The sequence below is a fragment of the Scylla paramamosain genome, chromosome 4, assembly GCF_035594125.1.
Source record: "Scylla paramamosain isolate STU-SP2022 chromosome 4, ASM3559412v1, whole genome shotgun sequence".
In the NCBI taxonomy this organism is placed as follows: Eukaryota; Metazoa; Arthropoda; class Malacostraca; order Decapoda; family Portunidae; genus Scylla; species Scylla paramamosain.
In genome coordinates this window covers 8,855,322-8,875,000 of record NC_087154.1, presented here as the reverse complement: position 1 = coordinate 8,875,000, position 19,679 = coordinate 8,855,322, and the positions used below count along the sequence as shown (strand labels likewise).

The following is a 19,679-nucleotide window of genomic DNA, read 5'->3' as shown; positions in this document are numbered from 1 at the left end:
CACGTCCATCCATCCCCAGCACTCCTCTCCCCATCCCTCCCTTCCCATCACCCCATGAAGTGTTGTGACGCACTCCCCCACACCTGAGCCAGCCACGCCCCCCTCTCCTCCCACTCGCCAGCACACCTGAGCACAGCACGACCCACCCGCGCGCCCCAGTTCCACCTCTGCCACCGCCCTGACGCAGTTCCTTCGAGGAGGTGTCTCGCCGCCCCTCCGCCCCTCCTTTCCTTCTGCCGTGCCTGTGCTGCGACGCTCGTGGCTGCCCGCTGAAGCAAGTAAGGGTGTGTTTTGACAGTCTTTAGCGTCTCATCGCCAGGGTGAGCATGGCCTGTAGAGTGACTATAGCGGCTGGCTGTGTCTGGCAACGGGCTGCGGAGCGCCTCGTGGGGGGCTGAGAGGAAATGTTTATATGTTCATGTACTCTATATTTTCATTACTTAAGACGTGCATGGGTGGGAGCAGTGTTGCGTGCACCCAAGGTTAAGTGCTTGAAGAGAGTATACACACACACACACACACACACACACACACACACACACACACACACACACACACACACACACACACACACACACACACACACACACACACACACACACACACACACACACATACAGGTGGCTTAACCAGATGATGAGTGAAGTAAGAGCGGAGTGCAGGCAGGTGAGGCGGGAAGGAGACTCGAGGGAGGGGGGGAGATGTACAACAGTTTACCTTGAAATGCATACACACTACACAATCCACTCAACTCATGCTGACTCACGACTTGCAACACGCACGATGGGTTTCTTAACATATTAATTGCCTTGTGTTGTGCGAGAAAGCTCAAAATCTTGTTTCCCTCGCTGGAGATTCATTGGTGAAGAAATACTAAGGGAGGCTCGGAACTAAATCTGCGTCGTGTGAGGGGAGAAGAGGATGAAGGAAGAGGACTGGGGTTGATTGAATGAGTGAGTGAGTGGGAGAGAGAGCGAGTAAATCAGTGAGAGAGCGAGCGAGTGAGTGATTTAATGGTAACGCATCATCAGGGTGCCTGGGAGTTGAGAATGAAGGTGAGAAGATAACATCACATAACGTAATAAACATAAAATAAGAAACAGATGAAGGAAAGATACGGAAAATGAACTTCAGCTAAGAAGGAAGGAAGAAATAAAAGATGAGAGAAAAATTAAGGGAAAGCCAGCCTGTAACAAGTAATGAAGTAATGAATGAAACGTGTGTTAGTCAGAGAAGAGGTGGTGATGTATATAGATGCAAGATTTATGATGGTGTACTGAGAGATCACATGCCCAAGCTTCCCTGCGGGTCTTGAGTGTCGCCCCGTTCACCTGCCGCGCCTTGCAGGGACTTGAAGGGCCTTGCATCTGTGACCTTCACCTTGCCCCACGTCTCTTCCCACCGCAACATTTCTTTCAGGATTTTTGCACGAAATAGACTTTAATTCGTGTCTTCTTTTTCTGGTAGTAGTAATTTTAAGTACACGTCGCCGCCATATTAGATGCATGCGTGACTTGAAATAGCAAATCTTCATCTTCGAGAAATATCTACCCCATCAAAAATAATAAAATAAAAAAGAATAATAAATAAAACATACTCGATCAATCAGTTAATAAATTAGTAAATGAAATTAAATAAATAAAAGTGAAGGGCTCCAGGTAAATGTTACAAGTAGCATTACGCAGGATTGCAATGTGAAATCTTGCGCGATGGTGGTATAGTGGTGAGCATAGCTGCCTTCCAAGCAGTTGACCCGGGTTCGATTCCCGGCCATCGCAATGATCATGAAATTTTTGTATTCACTAGCTTTATCTTCTTACTTCATGATTTGTTTATTTATTTACCTGCTTTCAGTTTTACTTCAAGCTTACTTCGAAATATACGAATTGTGTGAGCGCCGGGCCTTTCTCCGCCACCGCAGCATTCACTTCATGGCCGCCATCAGGGTGGCAGCTCCGTGGAACAGTGTGCACGCTACTCATGATGTGTATAGGTGTACAAGTACAGTCATGGTCTAAGGTCCAGTAGCATGACACCATCACGTCCACTTTGTTAATCACTTTCTTGCAGTATTAAGATCTAAGAATCCGATCTAAGAATCCTTCAGTTGTCAGGTGTTGCATTACTGTTTCCAGCAGATCAAAGGACTTTAGATTGATAGAAAGCTCAAAACACAGTGGCGGTGCAGAAGGTTACTTGCCTTACGATCACGTCTAGTTAGCCATTTCGTGAGGTGGTGACTGTCACGGTGGGCGCGTCACTGATAATGCCCAGCAGCTGTTAAGATGGTCGTAAATACCTTATCAGCTGGTCTGTTGCGGCTCTCATCGTTCCACTGCTGTCCTGGCGGCTTAAGCTCTGAGTAATGCTGGTAGGCCGCGTGTATCCTCTTGATTCTTGGTGTGAAATAAAGTAATTGGAAAATATGTCGAGTCAGTTTCTCTTTTTTTCTCTCCTTTTCTTTCTTTTCCCTTTCTTTTTTTTCTCCCACTCGTATATCAGTTTCTGCACCAACACACCAAGGCCATCTGATGCAGGCGTCCTTGTTAACTGATGTGTGTACAATTGATCCAAGAACTTATGTCACCCAGTCCAGTGAAATTCATGTCTACGAATCCAATGCAAATCAATGTATGGACTTATGAACAGGTTTTATATATAGAGAACTCACCAAAAATCAAGAACTAGAGACGTGATTGGAGTGACTGGAGGAAGTAGGTATCTGATAGTGATTTTTGGTCCTAAATTCTGTACAATATGACATCACTTCGTAGTCTTGTTGATCCGTGGAAATTATCTGCTATTTATTTTTATTCCCGTCTTTTTCAGTCTTCCCTCTTCCTCAAGCAGACCATCATTCTCTACGCTCTGAGCATGCGCAGTACACATACCTTCGACTTTATTCCATCCTCTTGCCCGTTTTCTGTGACGTGTGGAAGTAGCAAATCCTCTCTCACATCCCCAACTGAAATCTTTTTTTTTTTTTTTTTTATCTCAGACAGACCATTTTTTTTTTTTTTACCATCTCCAGATTACCACCATACATAATTTACACGTTTCCTCTCTTCCCCTTTTCCTTATCTTTTATCAGTGGAAGTGACATAGCGTTCATTACACTTTTTCAAACCTCTCCCAAATATCCTATCATTATCATTTTCATTCACTCCTACCACTCCTTCTCCCTCTTCCTTCTTGATTTCAGTTCTTTTCCTCCCCCATGAAAACTCGCTGCCCTTTCTTATCTTACTCCCTCTTCTCGCCCGTTTCCACTTTCAAGCCTCACTGTGCCTTCTCTCTCCCTCAGATCTTCACCTATCAGTCTTCCCCTCCTTTTCCTACTCTTTCCTTTACAAGCTCCATCTTCATCCTCTAGCAAACCTCACTATCTTCCGTACCCTTCTTCCTCCTGCAAACCTTCACCTTCCTCTCCCTTTCCTCTACAAGCTCCATCCGTTTCTCCTGGCAACCTGACAACATTCACTCCTTACCTACCTTGCTTCCCTCCCCCAGTCCTCCACTCCTCCCTCTTTCTTGACATCATTCTTTTCTTCTCCCGGCAACCCTCTGTGCCTTCCCTTCCTTCCTTCCTTACTTCCCTCAGAACGTCACCTTCCTTTCTCCCCTCTTTTCCTTCCCTCCCTTCCTCAAATCTCTTCCTCACACCTTCATCTACATCCCTCAGACTTTACTCTCTATTCCCTTCCTCAAACCTTACTGTATTTTATTATATTCCCTCAAAACTGCATCTACCCTCCTTTCCCATACTATAATCTACCCTCCCTCAAACCTTTATCTTCCCCTTCACTTCCTCAAATCTACCCTCCCTTCAACCTTCTTCCCTCCTCATACCTTCTTCCCCACCCTCTCTCCTCTCCATCAAACCTTCACCTTGCTCTCCCTTCACCACAGACGCCGCCAGGAGAGTATTTGACAATCCATCAAACAACCTCTCTTTCCTTGCCTCCAACCGCGACCCTTTCCTTCCCTCCCTTATGCTGTTGTTCCTCTTTCTTCTCACCGCCTCCGCTGCGTCCCTGAGGAGCATGACTTTGATTCTTACCTGCGTCTGCGTGAGAGAAGGTGTACACAACCCGGGAGAAGAGAAAGGACAGGTGGGGTGTAGGTGGTGCTGAGTGTTGAGGAAAGGTTGGGTGGGCGGGTGATGATGGTGGTGGTGGTGCACAAGGGAAGGTGGAGGTAGAAGGGTAGAGGAAGGAGGGAATTTAACTCAAGAAAAAAATGGAAACAAGGAGATTTAGTAGGTATTAGAAGGGTAGATGGGGAAATGAAATGGAGGGAGTAAGTGAGCCACAAGAAAAAATGGAGAGGAGGCGGAAGCAGCAGCAGCAGCAGCAGCAGAGAGAGAGAGAGAGAGAGAGAGAGAGAGAGAGAGAGAGAGAGAGAGAGAGAGAGAGAGAGAGAGAGAGAGAGAGAGAGAGAGAGAGAATGTGTTGACCCGAGATGACGCAGCAGCAGAAAAATAGGAATAATATCTAAAAAGGCACGTGAACAGAAGCACAGGTAGAAAGAGAAGCATGATAACAGAAGAAAGAAGGGAACAGACAGGAAACCAGAAGATAGCGTGAGAAGAAGTCGGCAAGAACACAGTCACTCAAATGGAGATACAAGTGCAAATAGCAAGATTACCAGTACATATCGCAGGCCGGTGAGTCAACAGTAGGTACCGAGAACAACAACGATATCCAGGTCCAGAAGTTCCTAATAAATAGAGAGGCAGAAGACGGCAAAAGACAAAGGAGAATATGAGATATACAGGCAAACACCAAGACGAAGAGAAGATATCGCAGGTCGAGGAAGCAAGACAGTGAAGCAGAAGAAGGCAAGAGACAAAGGCGAACGAGAGATTCATGAACAAATACCAAGACAAACAGAATATATAGCAGGGCGAGAAATCAAGATAGAGAAGCACAAGACGGCAAAAGACAAAGGCAAACAAGAGATACAACAGTAAATGCCAAGATTAAGAGAAGCGACGGAACAAGAGAGGAGATTCTAGAATTAACTCCTATACTCTGAAGTTATCGCAGGACTAAAAGACACCAGAATCGAAGACGTGGATGTCGACGTGACCAACAACACGACCCAGATGATGATCAGCTGACTAACAGATAGCGTGTGACTAATAGATATCAGAGGAGAGCCAAGCGTCCATGACAAGTATCAGATTATGAGGGAGTAAGGAAGTGGATCATACGTGAAAATGTTATGAAAATAAGCCATAATGGTAATGATAACGGCTCGGGGCGAAGACGTCGCGCAGTGGTGGGAATATAGGCAACAGCTAGGCGCTAGGGAAATCAGAGAGCAACTAGATCTCGCAGAGGGGCGTCCCGGATCTGAGAGGGCCAGGCCAGGTCAAGACAAGGGGCGGGATGGCTCAGCTCACCAGATTGCTGCTCGTAAGTAGAGCTTAAAAGTTTGCAGTGCATTTTGTCGCAGCTTATATTGATGGGTTATGTAGGTAGGAATATTTTTTTATTGGTTATTATTATGATGTGGATCTTGATGAAGTGGAAAAATGACTTTACTGATTATTCGGGTATTTTTGTGCAACTGAATGTTGATGTGGTGCTGAACGCTTCATGCGTAATAATCATAATTGAATCTTGAAGTATATTATGGTGCATTTTTGCGGTTGTGTAACGTGATACTCCGGAAAAGTTGCTGTATTTAATTTTAGCAAATTAAAATTAGAAAGTTATTAGTGTATGCTGTTATCCCATTGATGATCCAGTCTAAGCAAGCGTGCAACATTTCAAGAGAGAGAGAGAGAGAGAGAGAGAGAGAGAGAGAGAGAGAGAGAGAGAGAGAGAGAGAGAGAGAGAGAGAGAGAGAGAGAGAGAGAGAGAGTACCAAAGGAAAAGGAAACAAAAGAAATGATACAGATAGAAAAATTGAAAGGTGATAAGATTAATATGATAAAAAAAAATGCATAAATAAATTTAGAACTGATGAAAGATGTGATAATTAGGATAAGAAAGGGAAGAAATATAATGTTATGGAAAGAAAACGAAAACTCTAATGTAGGAGAAAAGGGATGTGAAGTCACGTCAGGAGATGTTTGCCCTGACACCCTGCACAGGGATGGCACGGTGCCAGGCGGGGGCGGTGTGTGTGTGTGGGTGTGGGTGTGTATGTGTGTGTTGTGTGTGTGTGTGTGTGTGTGTGTGTGTGTGTGTGTGTGTGTGTGTTAAGTCAGCAGCTGTCACGGGCACGTTATACCTTGTAGGGGCGTCACTCGCTTGCTGATGAGGTATAGAGAAGAGCAGGAATAGAGAGAGATGCCCTTGATTCACTCACTCAGGCTTACTTGCTCAGCACCTTTCCGTCATCCGTCACCTTCATTACTCGCGTGGTCATGAAAACCCTTTCTTTTTAAGTAGCCGGTAAATTATACTTGTTTGTATTTTCTTCAAGATTTTCACGCCAACGGTTTATCGTATTTTTCTTCAGCAAGTCCCGTGCCAACACTGCATGGCTTCCGAAATAAAATAACTGCCGGGATTTTTTCATCATCTTACAAATTGGCCCTTGTTTTTGTTTCCCCTCAGGACAAGACTTGGCGCGTCCACGAGTCTAAATGAGAGAAGGAAATGAGATTTGTTTTTCAGACCCCCACCGCAAAAAAATGGAGTGAGTGTGTGTGGTGCTGCGTAGGTCGCGTTGACGTCCCTGCTGTGTTGGTATGCTGCGGGGGGAGCTGTGGTCCATTGTACTCGTGTATTGTAGAAATGCTTAAATTCACCACACTTTCTGTCTAATGCGGTGTTTTCTTAAGCTTACGTGGCCATTCTTTTACAGAGTCTGGGCATTTGAGAGATACACGACACATAAGGAAGAAGTTCTCTAAGTTCTGCCTTGTGGAGGAACACTGGTCATCGCTGTGCCTCGGGTTGGGCCTGCCTGCTGGGGCGTGGCACAGCTGCCCTGCACCGCCTCGCCACACAGGATCGACCTCGCCCTTCCCCCACCAAGCCGACGCGAGCGCGAGTGATTCCATCAGTGTCTCCGTGAAGAGAGAGAGAGAGAGAGAGAGAGAGAGAGAGAGAGAGAGAGAGAGAGAGAGAGAGAGAGAGAAAAAAAAGAAAAATGTACTGTATCAATTCAGTGTGATCTGGACTAGTGGTGGTGACGGTAAAGCCTTGGACGACCCTGTGAACGGGGAGTGAGTGGCGGGGCTCCTTCGTGATGCCCCTTGGCCACCCTGTCTAACCATGCCCCGCCGAGGCACCGTCTTCGTCCACGTCCCCCTCAGCCACACTTTCACCATCCAAGTCGCTGGGGGGACGGCGACCCTTTCTATGTGTCACAGGTGAGCGGGGTGATGGGGAGTGGGGGATGAGGTTCTGATAAGGTAATATAGACACCCGCTTTGTGGATTTAGAAACTTTAGATTCACGCTGCTGGAAGTTAGATGAGTATTGAATCGGTGCTGGCTGTTCATGTGGTTCAGGGATTCACTTTTATAACATTGATACAGTTGTTATTGCACGGTTGTAATGTTGGTAGTTGCATTGCCCTTCTTCTTAGGCCTCCCATTGTGCTGATGGCTCTGAAAAAGTATTACCGAGTTCTCATTTTCAATCACCATCACCGCTACTACCACCAGCACTATCTCCGTCTTTCTATCTATTCATCTACCTACCTACGTACTTACCGATAGGTGAATTAACTGATCTATCCTTCTGTCTGTATTTATTTACTTACCTGTCTCTCGATTTATACATAGCAATATCCGATCTTTCCTTATACCGAAGTTTCCCTCAAAATCTTCCGGACATTCTCTCTTCTTGTAAACAAAACAAAAAAGTGCAACCATCTGCAACTCCTCCTCTATCTTCTATCGTGGATACCAACAGCTTAAGGAAGAGGAGAAGAAGGACCAGGAGGAGAGGAAGAAGAAAAAGAATTAGAGGCAAAATAGGAGCAAGACGAGTAGGGGTGAGGAAGTAAAGTTGTCAGGGAAAGGAAGGGAAGGGAAGGGAATGGGGTGCGTGTGTCGGTGACCCGTCGTTGCCCCGCTAATGGGAGTGAAGGCGACGTTAAGTGTGAGGGGAAAGGGAGAAATTGATGAAGTTGAACTAGGTTTTTCTTATGAGAGTCGTAAATTACAGAGAGAGAGAGAGAGAGAGAGAGAGAGAGAGAGATTGTGAGAGAGAGAGAGAGTAAATTATCCTCAACGAAGAGCAAAGAAAGGTGGGGAAAAGTAAATTCAGAATTGTGTGGGTGTGTTATCTTATTTGACGTCTGGATTCTCGTGATTGGGAAGAGGAAGTGAGGGGAAGAGGAGTGAGAGAGTGTCCTGCTGATGATAGTGACAAGAAGGAGGAAGGGAGGAGGAGTAGGAGGTGGGAGTTGAACAGGAAACACGTGTGACAGTATTTGGATTGCACCATGAAAAACACACGCCAAAAATGAATTTCCATGACGTGAGAGAGAGAGAGAGAGAAGGAGAGAGAGAGAGAGAGAGAGAGAGAGAGAGAGAGAGAGAGAGGAGAGAGGAGAGAGAGAGAGAGAGAGAGAGAGAGAGAGGAGAGAGAGAGAGAGAAGTTAGTTAGTTACATAAGGGCAGAGGCTTCCAAGTTTTATAAAAATAGCAAGGTTTCGCTATAAATACCGTGATGGTTTAGTAACGGGGCATGACGACGGAGGCGGAGGAGGGGGAAGATAGCGGCGGAGAGGGGAAGAGAGGCGCCGGTATAGGAAGAGAAGTATTAGAGGAAATACGGAAGGGAAATGACTGCGTTAGGAAGAAATCAAAGAAACGGAGAGGGGAAATGTTACTTATAAATAGAGGAAAAGAAATAAAGGCTTCGTAAGAAAAAAAATAGAATGGAGGAAAATAAATAAAGGCTTCGTAAGGAAAATAAAATAGAGAAGAAAGAAAACTAGATTAGAGTGAATGAATGTAACAGAAAAACAATAAAGATTCTTAAAAACTGGGGAGGAAAATGAAGGGCTCTGAAAACGGTAGTGGTTAAAATAAGAAAAAAAAAAGAAAAGAAAGGGAAAGAAATGACATGAGGACTAGAGAATAATAATGTCGCAGGTATAGGTAACAGACATAGAGGTGAATGAAAGCTAGGATGGCGACAGGAATGTAATATAAAGAGAGGAGGAAAGTGTTACCCAGGAATGTAGGAAGAAAGTACTCGGCAAAAGAGAAGAGGAATATTATGAGTCTTGTCAAAAGTAGCTTAGAAAAGAAACTAAACTGAGCTAATCCGTTGAGAGAAAAAAAATAAGAGGAGGAGGAGGAGGAGGAGGAGGAAGAGAGTGTCCCCAAAGAAACAGCAAAAAAAAAAAAAAAAAAAAAAAAGATAAAAGATAAATAAATGAGTAAAAGAAAAAAAAAAGAAAAATTATCGAAATGTCTCGTAATTAGCTAAGGAAAACGCAGTACCTCCCATTTTTACGTGAAGGCAAAATAAATCAACCGTGAAAATGCGTCGCAAGGAATGAAACCCTTTATTTACTGCAAACACGAATCGGACATGCTATCAGTGAGTCCAAATAATCACCAAGGCCCGAGGGAGTGATTCTTGGCCATCATTTACAGTCCTGCCATCATAAACACAATGGGAGGAATGAAATAAGAAACTGAGTCACGGAAGGAATCAAGTTTATAAGGGATAATAGGAAGAAAGTCTCTAAAATGGTAGAAGGAACACTTGAGAAGAAGGAAAAAGATGATTGAAATGATAAAATGAGGCTTCCTTCGAAACTTAGCATTGGGGAAAAAAAGAAAAGATAGAGCATGAAGGAATAGGTAAACAGAAATAGGTGTAATAATAAGAGAAAATTCTAAAAATAGACAAAATAGGAACATGAAATTAAATTATTTAGAATAAAAGGAGAGAAAATTATATTAAAGATAAAAGGAAAGAGAGAGAGAGAGAGAGAGAGAGAGAGAGAGAGAGAGAGAGAGAGAGAGAGAGAGAGAGAGAGAGAGAGAGAGAGAGAGAGACCGTTGAATTAGGAAGGCTGGTAAGGCAGACAGGAGGAGTGGGAGGTGAGAGGGATAGGTGGGTGAGAGAGAGGGAGGAAGAGATTGCTAGCTGGCTGGCGACAGGCACCTTCACTCCTCTCCCTTCCCTCACACACACACAGCGTAGGAGAAGCAAAACAAACACGAGTAAAGATTGTTGGTGTGTGTGTGTGTGTGTGTGTGTGTGTGTGTGTGTGTGTGTGTGTGTGTGTGTGTGTGTGTGTGTGTGTGTGTGTGTTTGAGGACGAAGCACAAGGGAGAAAAGTGGGGAGGAGGGGATAGGAGCGTTAGGAAGAAGGGCAAGTGGAGAGCCTTAAAAAGACCACGTGGAATCGAGATGGTGGGAGGGAAGGACGTTTAAGGGAGCAGAAGTGGAGTGTTTCAGGGAGGTGGAGAATGTATAAGTAGGGTGGAGTGGAGTGGAGTGGGTGATGGTGATGAAAATTAAGTTTACGACGTAAGAATAGGAAAATTGTGGAAGATTATGAGAGAGAGAGAGAGAGAGAGAGAGAGAGAGAGAGAGAGAGAGAGAGAGAGAGAGAGAGAGAGACTTGTATGATACGAGTATAATATTATAACACAATGTACAATAAGTTTTCATTATACTCTGCATTTCTCCATTACCTTCGTCGATTTTTTTAAAATTTTCCGATCATGATGTCATGGCCTTAAAGGAACCACTGCGTCCTCTTCACAACAGCATTACAGTACAGTGCAATAAAAGCAATGACTGCGGCGTCTCTTCATTCCATAAAATTGTTTCATAGCTCAAGTTTTAATGTTGCACTGAATTTCTTCTCTATTACTTTTTCTTCAGGTCAGTGCAGGAATTGGTCAGTATTGTCACTTCCTCTGTCGCAAGCCAACTTCCTATAACTTCAGGTGCTCCAAGAGAAATACAAAAAAAAAGAAAACCCTCAAACTAAATTGATCTTTACTTTTTTTGAGATTACTCCACTGTCAGAAGTTTGTGGGGCAGGTATTGAGTAGCCGGTTATTTATTCTTTATTTTATTTTATTTTTTTCCTCTGACTCAACTGCTGGTATTTAGTTCAGCACTGATAGGCCACGTGATGTTCTCCGCAAGACGAAAATATTTTGCCCCGAGTGAGGATCGAACTCACGACCTTGAGATTATGAGACTCACGCGCTGCCTACTGCGCCATCGAGGCTTGAGACTTAAGAATTATTTTTCCAATTTTCTCTCTCTCTCTCTCTCTCTCTCTCTCTCTCTCTCTCTCTCTCTCTCTCTCTCTCTCTCTCTCTCTCATGCCGAATTAATGAAACTTTTCAATTTTCAAGTTTTATATTAAAATCCCAGCTCTTAGGCAATTTGTAGCTTTAGTTTATAATTCTTATGGTTTTTAAATTTTAATTATATCTTAATTTTTGCTGCTTTTACCCTACATTTTAACATTACTAGTATTTTTATGCAATTTTATATTTCGGCGCCATATGACCTTAGTTGCTTTGGCGCCATGCAAGAGATTTTTCTATCATTTCACTTCCTCCGGTGTCCCAGGCTGGGCGGACGTGCGGGCTGCGGGAGGGGGACGTGGTGGTGAGCGTGGACGGGGCCTCCACCGCCCGCTGGCCCCTCGCCCTCCTGCAGCAGACACTGAGAAGGGCAGCGCGGGACGTGGTAGTGGAGGTGCTCAGGTAAGGTCGACTCTCGCTTGCTCTCTCTCTCTCTCTCTCTCTCTCTCTCTCTCTCTCTCTCTCTCTCTCTCTCTCTCTCTCTCTCTCTCTCTCTCTCTCTCTCTCTCTCTCTCTCTCAACGCCCTCTCGTCATTAGTACTACTTTTCGATCCCAAACTTACGTCTTCTCTCCCTCATTAACTCAAATCCATCTTCTCTTCCTTTCCTCTCCCTCACATCTCCCGTTTTCTTCCTACCTCCTGTTTTCATCGCCTAAGTATTCTTTCATCCTTCATCGCATCCACGCCTCTCTCTCTCTCTCTCTCCTCTCTCTCTCTCTCTCTCTCTCTCTCTCTCTCTCTCTCTCTCTCTCTCTCCTCTCTCTCTCTCTCTCTCATCACCTCTTCACCAGTACCTCTCAGTCTTACTCCTGTCTTATTGCTACCCCTCCCCGTATCACCTTATCTCCTTTATACCTCTTAGCTTACCTGCCTTACTCCCGCCTGGTGACTCGATGACGTGAAGCGCTGTATAGACGACCCTTGTGTTACTTTTCGGGTCAGTGTGTTGCTCCCCGTGTCTATGTGTTACTTTCCCGTGTTGGTGCATCGTGTTACTTTGTGTGATTAACTCCTATGTTGTTTTATTTTGTGTTGCTGCGTCATGTCATTTAGTACTGTTAATTCTGGAACTCTCGTCCTGACTGTTTTCTCTCGTTTTCTGTGCCTTTCTGTGTGTTGCTCGCGTTAAAAGAGGTAGGAAGAGTATCGAGGAATATTCTGAACCATACTGTCTAACTCGATCGGAATGATTTTTTACTGTTATTATTTTTTTGGAAAGACAATTTAACGTATTTTGTTTTTATACGTAGGTTTTTTTTTCTTTTTTTATATCTTGACAAGCCTCCTTTTCTCTCACGCACACACGCCAAAAAAAAAAAAAGGGTGGGGTATAAGAAACACCGCCCCTTATGTGTTCTTGTGTTCTGGCTGCTTATGTGTTGCTGTTCTCATCACGGGAGTCAGAAGTGCAGTTCTCGTGTTATCTTCACTCGCATCACTTCTCTCCCTGTGCGCTTAATGCCTTTGACTGTCTTAATCCTAAGTTTAAATTAGTAAGATAATATGTAAATGATTCTCAGTGCTCTTCATCAACTAAAGCCCTGTTTGTATGTGTGTGTGTGTGTGTGTGTGTGTGTGTGTGTGTGTGTGTGTGTGTGTATTAATTAGCAACTGCGCATTTAGTTCATATATATTTTCCTCTTGTGTTTTTAATGATGTTTGTGTTCTTATCTCTTTGTTGCGGATCTTTTGTTTTCTTTTGTTTTGTTGTTATGCTTCCTTTTATTTGCTCTGACCTTAATAGGCGTGAGCACATTCGATATTGACCATCCGTGTGTCTGAGATAGCCAGCAGGAGCCTTCGCCTTTATTATCCTACACGTCCTGCTTCAGATTAGGTCGTGTAGCATATCACAAACACCCTCTGAAGAACTAACACGCGTGATGGTATTTGTCCTTCCTTTGTGTTCATTTGTGCTTCTCTGATATTTGGCTTCCATCTCCCCTCGGCGTGTCTTGACAAATAAACCTGACAACTTGACACCTTACTAGTTAGCCCACGACCTTGCCTGCCTCCACCCCTCCTCCTCCCTGCCTCGGCCACTCTTGCCCCACAGCACTCCACACTCCCACTTTCTACTGAGCCTCTGTAACCCTTTCGTACAGTCATGGTCAGTACTCAGATAACACGCCTCTCACCACCACTGTTTTTAGCGTTTTCCCTCAGTGTCACCCTTCAATGCGGTAAGGACCTATCATTTCCTATGTTTTCCTACCGGTCAGCAGATCAGAGACTTAGGAATCAGGGAAAGAAAACGGAGAAATGATTGCAAGTTACTCAATTTCTGACCACGACTTGCTACCTTCACCTGATCCGCCCCGCCTGCCACTACACCCCATCTACGAGGCGGGGGTGAGGCCAGTAACCCGCGTGTCCACTGCCAAGCTGAAGACGGGAAAATATAGCCGGTCTATTAATGTGTGACGCGACTACCGAACACACTGACAGGACGGGAGGACAGGCGGGAGTGACGGGAAGGGAGACGGACGCAAGGTGAATGAGAAAGTATATAGGAAGAGACTAGGTAGGAAAGGAGAGAATGAATGAAGGACCGACTACATTATTAGGATACGAGACGAAATTAATGACAGGCAGGGATGGTGGGAAAGGGTAGGGAGTGAGGGAACAGACAGACATAGAGAGAGGTAATGAGAAACTGGGAAGGGAAAGCGAGAGAACTGGAGGATGAAAGATGTGAGGGAAAGATAAATCGCTAACCACATAAGAGGATGGAATTAAGGACGGACTAAAATAATACCAAAACATAAAGGGGGAAAAAAAAAATCTGGAGGGAATGCCAAGTGTGTGATTAATAGAAAGATGACAGATAAGAGAAGAATAATGGGGGGGGGGGGAAGCAAGACGATAGATAACGTAGAATGGAGAAATGAGGAAAGAAAACGAAAGAACATTGTGAATAAGAATAAATGAGAAAGATTGAGAAAACAAGACGAGAAAAAGAGGAGGGAGAAAATAGCAGAAGTGGCAAGAATTTGGAAGGAAAACGAAAGAATATTAGGACAATGCGGAAGAAGGAAGGGAGGAGGAAATAAAATAATGATGATTGGAAGAAAGAATGGAGGTCAGAATTAAGGCAAGAATAAATACCAAAAATAAATGAACAGGCATAGCAGTAAAACGAAATAGATAGAAGGCAAAAAATAATGCATAGGAAGAGGAAAAAAGAGACGATGAAAAGAAGGGAAAGGATGATAGAAAGAGAAAAAGAAAGGAAACTGATGAGATGAGATAAAATAAAAATGAAAGAAAAAAATAATATACAAAGATGAAGAATTATAGTAATAATAGTAGTAGTAGTAGAAAGACGGAGGAAAAGAGGGAAAGGGTAATAAAAGAAAAAAAAACCGATAAGACACGATAAAAAAATGAAGGAAGAGGGAAAAATAGATCAACAATGATGAAGAATGATAGTAATAATAGTAATAGTAGTAGTTGTAGGAACACAAAACGGGCAAAGAAAGCAAGGGAAAGGATAAAAGAAAAGTGAAAATAGGAAACTGAGAAGACAATATGAAAATGAAGGAAGAAGAAGAAAAAAAATAGACAAAATTGCATAATGACAGTTGAAGGAAGGAGGAAGAAGAAGAGGAGGTTAGGAGGAGGAGGACGGGAAGGAGAATGAAAACCAGGAGCTAGGAACTGAGAAGACAAACACACTAATAATTTCCCTCTTCAGAGCTGAGTGGAGTCGCTTGCTGGTCCTCATTAAAGGCGACACGAGCCGTTTGGTGAGGTGACGAGTGGCGGGGAAGAAGTGCCGCCTGTCTTGAGCTTATTATTTACCGCGCGGCTAACTCGCTCATAATTGTGTTGTGTCAAGAGGGGAGGCGAGGGGCGCCGCGCTTGACTCCGGCTGCGACTTTGTGAGGGAGAGAGTGGAGCTAACTGGTACACTCATCCGCGTTAGAAACTTTTTTTTTTCTCACTCTTTCTTTCTTTTTACAACTCTCTCTCTCTCTCTCTCTCTCTCTCTCTCTCTCTCTCTCTCTCTCTCTCTCTCTCTCTCTCTCTCTCTCTCTCTCTCTCACCGTCTACTTTAATTAAATAAGCGTATTAAGATGATAAGGAAATAAAAAAGAAGGAGGAACTTGAGAGGAGGAACTTGGGCGAAAGAAGAGGACCTTGGAAGGATTGGAGAAGAGAGTAGAAGGAGGAATGACTTAAGAGGAACTTACAAGGAGCACAGGAGAAAAAGTAGAAGAAGAAGGATTAGGAGGAGAAGAAAAGAGGAAGAAGGACTAAGAAGGCGAAAAAACTTAGGTGGAAAACGCAAGAGGAGGAGGACAAAGGAACACAAAGAAAGAACAAATAGCAAACGTGATGATCTTTTACAGGGCTGTTTATGATAAGCTACACTGTCTCGTTTAAAGAAAGACGTAATATAGTAAAGAAGAGGAGGAAGAGGAAGGGGAAGAGATGGAGGAGAATAAAGGGACATGTAAGGAGAAAGGTAAAGAAAAGTGAGGTGTTGGCTAGGAGAGAGAAAAAAAAAAATCAGATGCAGGGAAGAAAAGGAGGAGAAAAGAAGTAAAAAATGGACTTAATGAGAGGAGAGAAAAAGTGTTCACATGTCTACCTATACCGAGGTGACTATGTATCAGGAAAAGGTAGATAAGTACAAGGCTTCTCCCCATCTACCCATCCTCCCCTTTGAGCTGAACAAGCCAATATATAAATGAAGCGAAAAGAAAGCACCGTATATTTAAGGGAGAAAAGATTTAATTAATAGTTCATGGAATAATAAGTGGAAATTAAAAGTTGAAAAAAAAGAATATTATTACAAGTATCGCTAAAAAGGAGAGAGAAGGCGAGGGAATGAAGGAGAGTGAAGAGGAGGAGATAGAAGAGGAGTAGATAAATAGATATAATAAAAAAACTGTAAAGAGAAACAACGAAGAGAACAAATGAGAAGAGGAGAAAGAAAAAAAAACTGGCATAAAAGGAAAGAAAAGGAAGAGTAAGACAGAAGTGAGGAAGAAACAGAGGTGGAAGAGGAATAAGAGAAGGAGGAATAAGAAAAAGAAAGAGATGATATGAAAAGAAGAGAAGTAACATACAGTAATGCATAAAAAGAAGAAAGGACACAAAGGCAGGAGGAGGAGGAGGAGGAGAAGAAGAACAAGGAGGGGAGGGAGGAGGAGGAGGAGGAGGGTTTGTTTATCTTGAGTCTCCACAAAAGGGGTTCTGGTGGTTAGGAGATACGGTTCTCCCATGACTCCCTCTCCACATACCTCCAACCAAGACACGTGACTGATGATTAGGAGAGAGAGAGAGAGAGAGAGAGAGAGAGAGAGAGAGAGAGAGAGAGAGAGAGAGAGAGAGAGAGAGAGAGAGAGAGAGAGAGAGAGAGAGAGAGAGAGAGACAGACAGACAGACAGAGACAGACAGACAGACAGACAGACAGACAGACAGACAGACAGACAGACAGACAGACAGACAGACAGACAGACAGACAGACAGACAGACAGACAGACAGACAGACAGACAGACAGACAGACAGACAGACAGACAGACAGACAGACAGACAGACAGACAGACAGACAGACAGACAGACAGACAGACAGACAGACAGACAGACAGACAGACAGACAGACAGACAGAGAGAGAGAGAGAGAGAGAGAGAGAGAGAGAGAGAGAGAGAGAGAGAGAGAGAGAGAGAGAGAGAGAGAGAGAGAGAGAGTGAGAGAGAGAGAGAGAGAGAGAGAGAGAGAGAGAGAGAGAGAATTATGAGGTGAAAATGTCTCTACTTAGCATGAGATTAATCAAAGTTGTGGGCATGAGTGCTGTAGGTGAATACAATGCCTACTGATTCACACTCGTCGTTGCGTGTGTGGGTGAGCGAAGACCTCCAGCAGTGGGCTCAAAAATCATCAGGCATCTTTCCTTCATTAGTGCGTTCATTATAACAGTCATCGTCGTCGTCGTCGTCGTCGTCATTATCGTCGTCGTCATCATCATCATCATCATCATCATCATCATCATCATCATCATCATCATCATCATCATCATCATCATCCTGGTCGCCATCCTCTGTCGTTGTCATTAGCAACAACATTGTAGTTTTTCTACTTTTTATCTTTTTTTTTTTTCTGTGGAATTAAGCGTTGGGTTGAAAAGCTGGTTATTATTATTATTATTATTATTATTATTATTATTATTATTATTATTATTATTGTTGTGTTGTTGTTGTTGTTGTTGTTGTTGTTGTTGTTGTTGTTGTTGTTGTTGTTGTTGTTGTTGTTGTTGTTGTTGTTCGTTGTTGTTGTTGTTGTTGTTGTTGTTGTTGTTGTTGTTGTTGTTGTTGTTGTTGTTGTTACTATTATTATTATTATTTTTATTTTTATTTTTATTTTTATTATTATTATTATTATTATTATTATTATTATTATTAGTATTATTATTATTATTATTATTATTATTATTATTATTACTACTATTATTATCATTATTATTTATGTTATTCTTGTTGTTGCTACTGCTGTTGTTGTTTTCTCCTCCTCATCCGTCCTATACTACTGCTGCTACTACTACTACTACTACTACTACTACTACTACTACTACTACTACTACTACTACTACTACCACCACAACCACCACCACCCGAACTCGTACTACCACCACCAGAACTCCTACTCCTTCTACTACCACCACCATCACCACCGTCACTACTACCATTATTGCCATTACTTCCAATAATAGACACCTGGGCAGCCTTGAAAGTTGAAGTAAAGGGGTAAACTTCAGCGTGCAACCTTGTGCCCCGCTTGATGCTTAGCGGGGCGGGGCGCGGCGGGGCGGAAGTCTGCGGTGTTTGTGTATATGTTTTTAGTACCGAAGCGCGGGGGTGGTGGCGGCGGCCTACGTACTGGTGCCAGGAGAAACAGGGCCACGCGGGGCAGAGGCCAAGGTACACAAACACGGCCGATACTTCTGTCCACGCCGATCAAACAACTGAGAGGGAGGGAAAATTTATCTTATATCGTATACTCCTACTATTGAGAAAACTATCACTTGGTATAAGACTGAGTGATGAAAATGCAAAACTGTCTGTGCGTGTGTGTGTGTGTCAGTTTATTTATTTATTTATTTAATTTTTTTTCGTGAAGACTGATAATTTCGTATCTCGTCAAAATACTTCACCAGTTTTCGTTTTTTTTTTTTTTTTCATTTATTATTTTTTTCATGGATTTCTTATGGCAGGTTAGAGTTTTTCCGATAGTACGTACATTGTTGTGGGCGATTCCAATCCGTAGAGAGCTGGTTAGGTTTGGTCTTTCGTTTTGGTTGGCCGCTTGAATGTGTGTTTCTCTCCGCTATGGATATGTTTGGTTTTAGATAATCCTGTCTGTTGTTTATCATTCAGCAGCAAACAAGTGAATGGGAAGTTTGGATGCAGGTTCTCCTCCTCCTCCTCCTCCTCCTCCTCCTGTTCTTCTTGTTCTTGTTCTTCCAACTAGTCTGCGGTTCCATAATAGTAGAAGAGGGAGAACGAGTATTGGGTGCTGCTTGAGTGGTTTTGTTTTTGCTTCCCTCGTGTTCTTGTATTTCCTTCGGTATGTGTGGGCTCATGAATACTGGTGCGGGAGTGAGGAAGGCGTGGTGTGTGGTGAATGGTGTGTGGCGCCGGCTGTAAGGTGAGCTGGTAATAAATTAGTTTTTTTTTTTTTTTTTTTTTTTTTTTTTTTTTTTGCCTTACAGAAATGCCAGATAATGTCAGTGTTGTTTGGGTGTTTTATTTACTTATTTATTTATTTATCTACTTGTTTATTTTTTTATCTTTTCCCTTTGGATGTCATGTGCTGTTTTGTTCTCTCTCCTTTTAAATATTTTGTTCTTCTCTCTCCTTCTCTCATTTTCACTTTCATTACTGCGTTTATCTCAGTTTTTCCCTTTAGATGCTGTGTGTTTCCCTCATTTTTTCCTTTAGATATTGTGCGTTTCTCTTCTCCCTTTGCATGTTATGTTTCTTTTATATTTTTCTCTTTAAATATTGTGTTCCTCTTATTATTTTTTTTTAGACGTTCTGTGTTCACTTTTTTTTCCCATTTGCATGGTGTGTGTTTCTCTTACTTTCTCCCTTAGTTGATGTATTTTTCTCTTCTCCCTTTCCATTGTATCTGTTCTTATATTTTCTCTTTGCATATTGTGTGTTCCTCTCATTTTTCTGTTTTGGTGTTATGCGTGTTGTTTATTTCTTTATTTTTTTCATTTGTTTGTTGTATGCTTTTCTTTCTTTTCTATGTGATGTGATTTTTTTTTTTATTTCTCTTTAGATATTATGTGTTCCTCTCATTTTTCACTGTGGATGTTGTGTTCCTTTCTTTGGTCAGACATTCTCTGCTCCTGTCACTTCTTTCTGTGGCCTTTGTGTTCTGTTCTCCCTTCTCCCT

The 19,679-nt window shown here is 43.0% G+C and overlaps 1 protein-coding gene and 2 non-coding genes across 8 annotated transcripts in view; 2 read left to right on the top strand and 1 right to left on the bottom strand.

Annotated features, from left to right (window-relative positions):
* The window catches only part of LOC135099705 (cell surface glycoprotein 1-like), a 164,103-nt gene that overhangs the window by 30,036 nt on the left and 114,388 nt on the right, over positions 1–19,679 (top strand). For 4 of the 6 annotated variants that reach the window (XM_064002156.1, XM_064002151.1, XM_064002148.1 and 1 more), the window contains exons 1-3: positions 136–278; positions 6,823–7,333; positions 11,532–11,668. The gene's annotated coding sequence lies outside the window, so the exon portion shown is untranslated. Of the gene's footprint in view, positions 1–135; positions 279–5,284; positions 5,421–6,822; positions 7,334–11,531; positions 11,669–19,679 lie in introns of those variants that run through there. The other 2 variants (XM_064002139.1, XM_064002138.1) reach the window with 2 other exon arrangements.
* On the top strand, positions 1,707–1,778 carry Trnag-ucc (transfer RNA glycine (anticodon UCC)). The gene has a single exon. It is a non-coding gene; the product is annotated as a tRNA-Gly (tRNA).
* Positions 11,109–11,181, bottom strand: Trnam-cau (transfer RNA methionine (anticodon CAU)). The gene has a single exon. It is a non-coding gene; the product is annotated as a tRNA-Met (tRNA).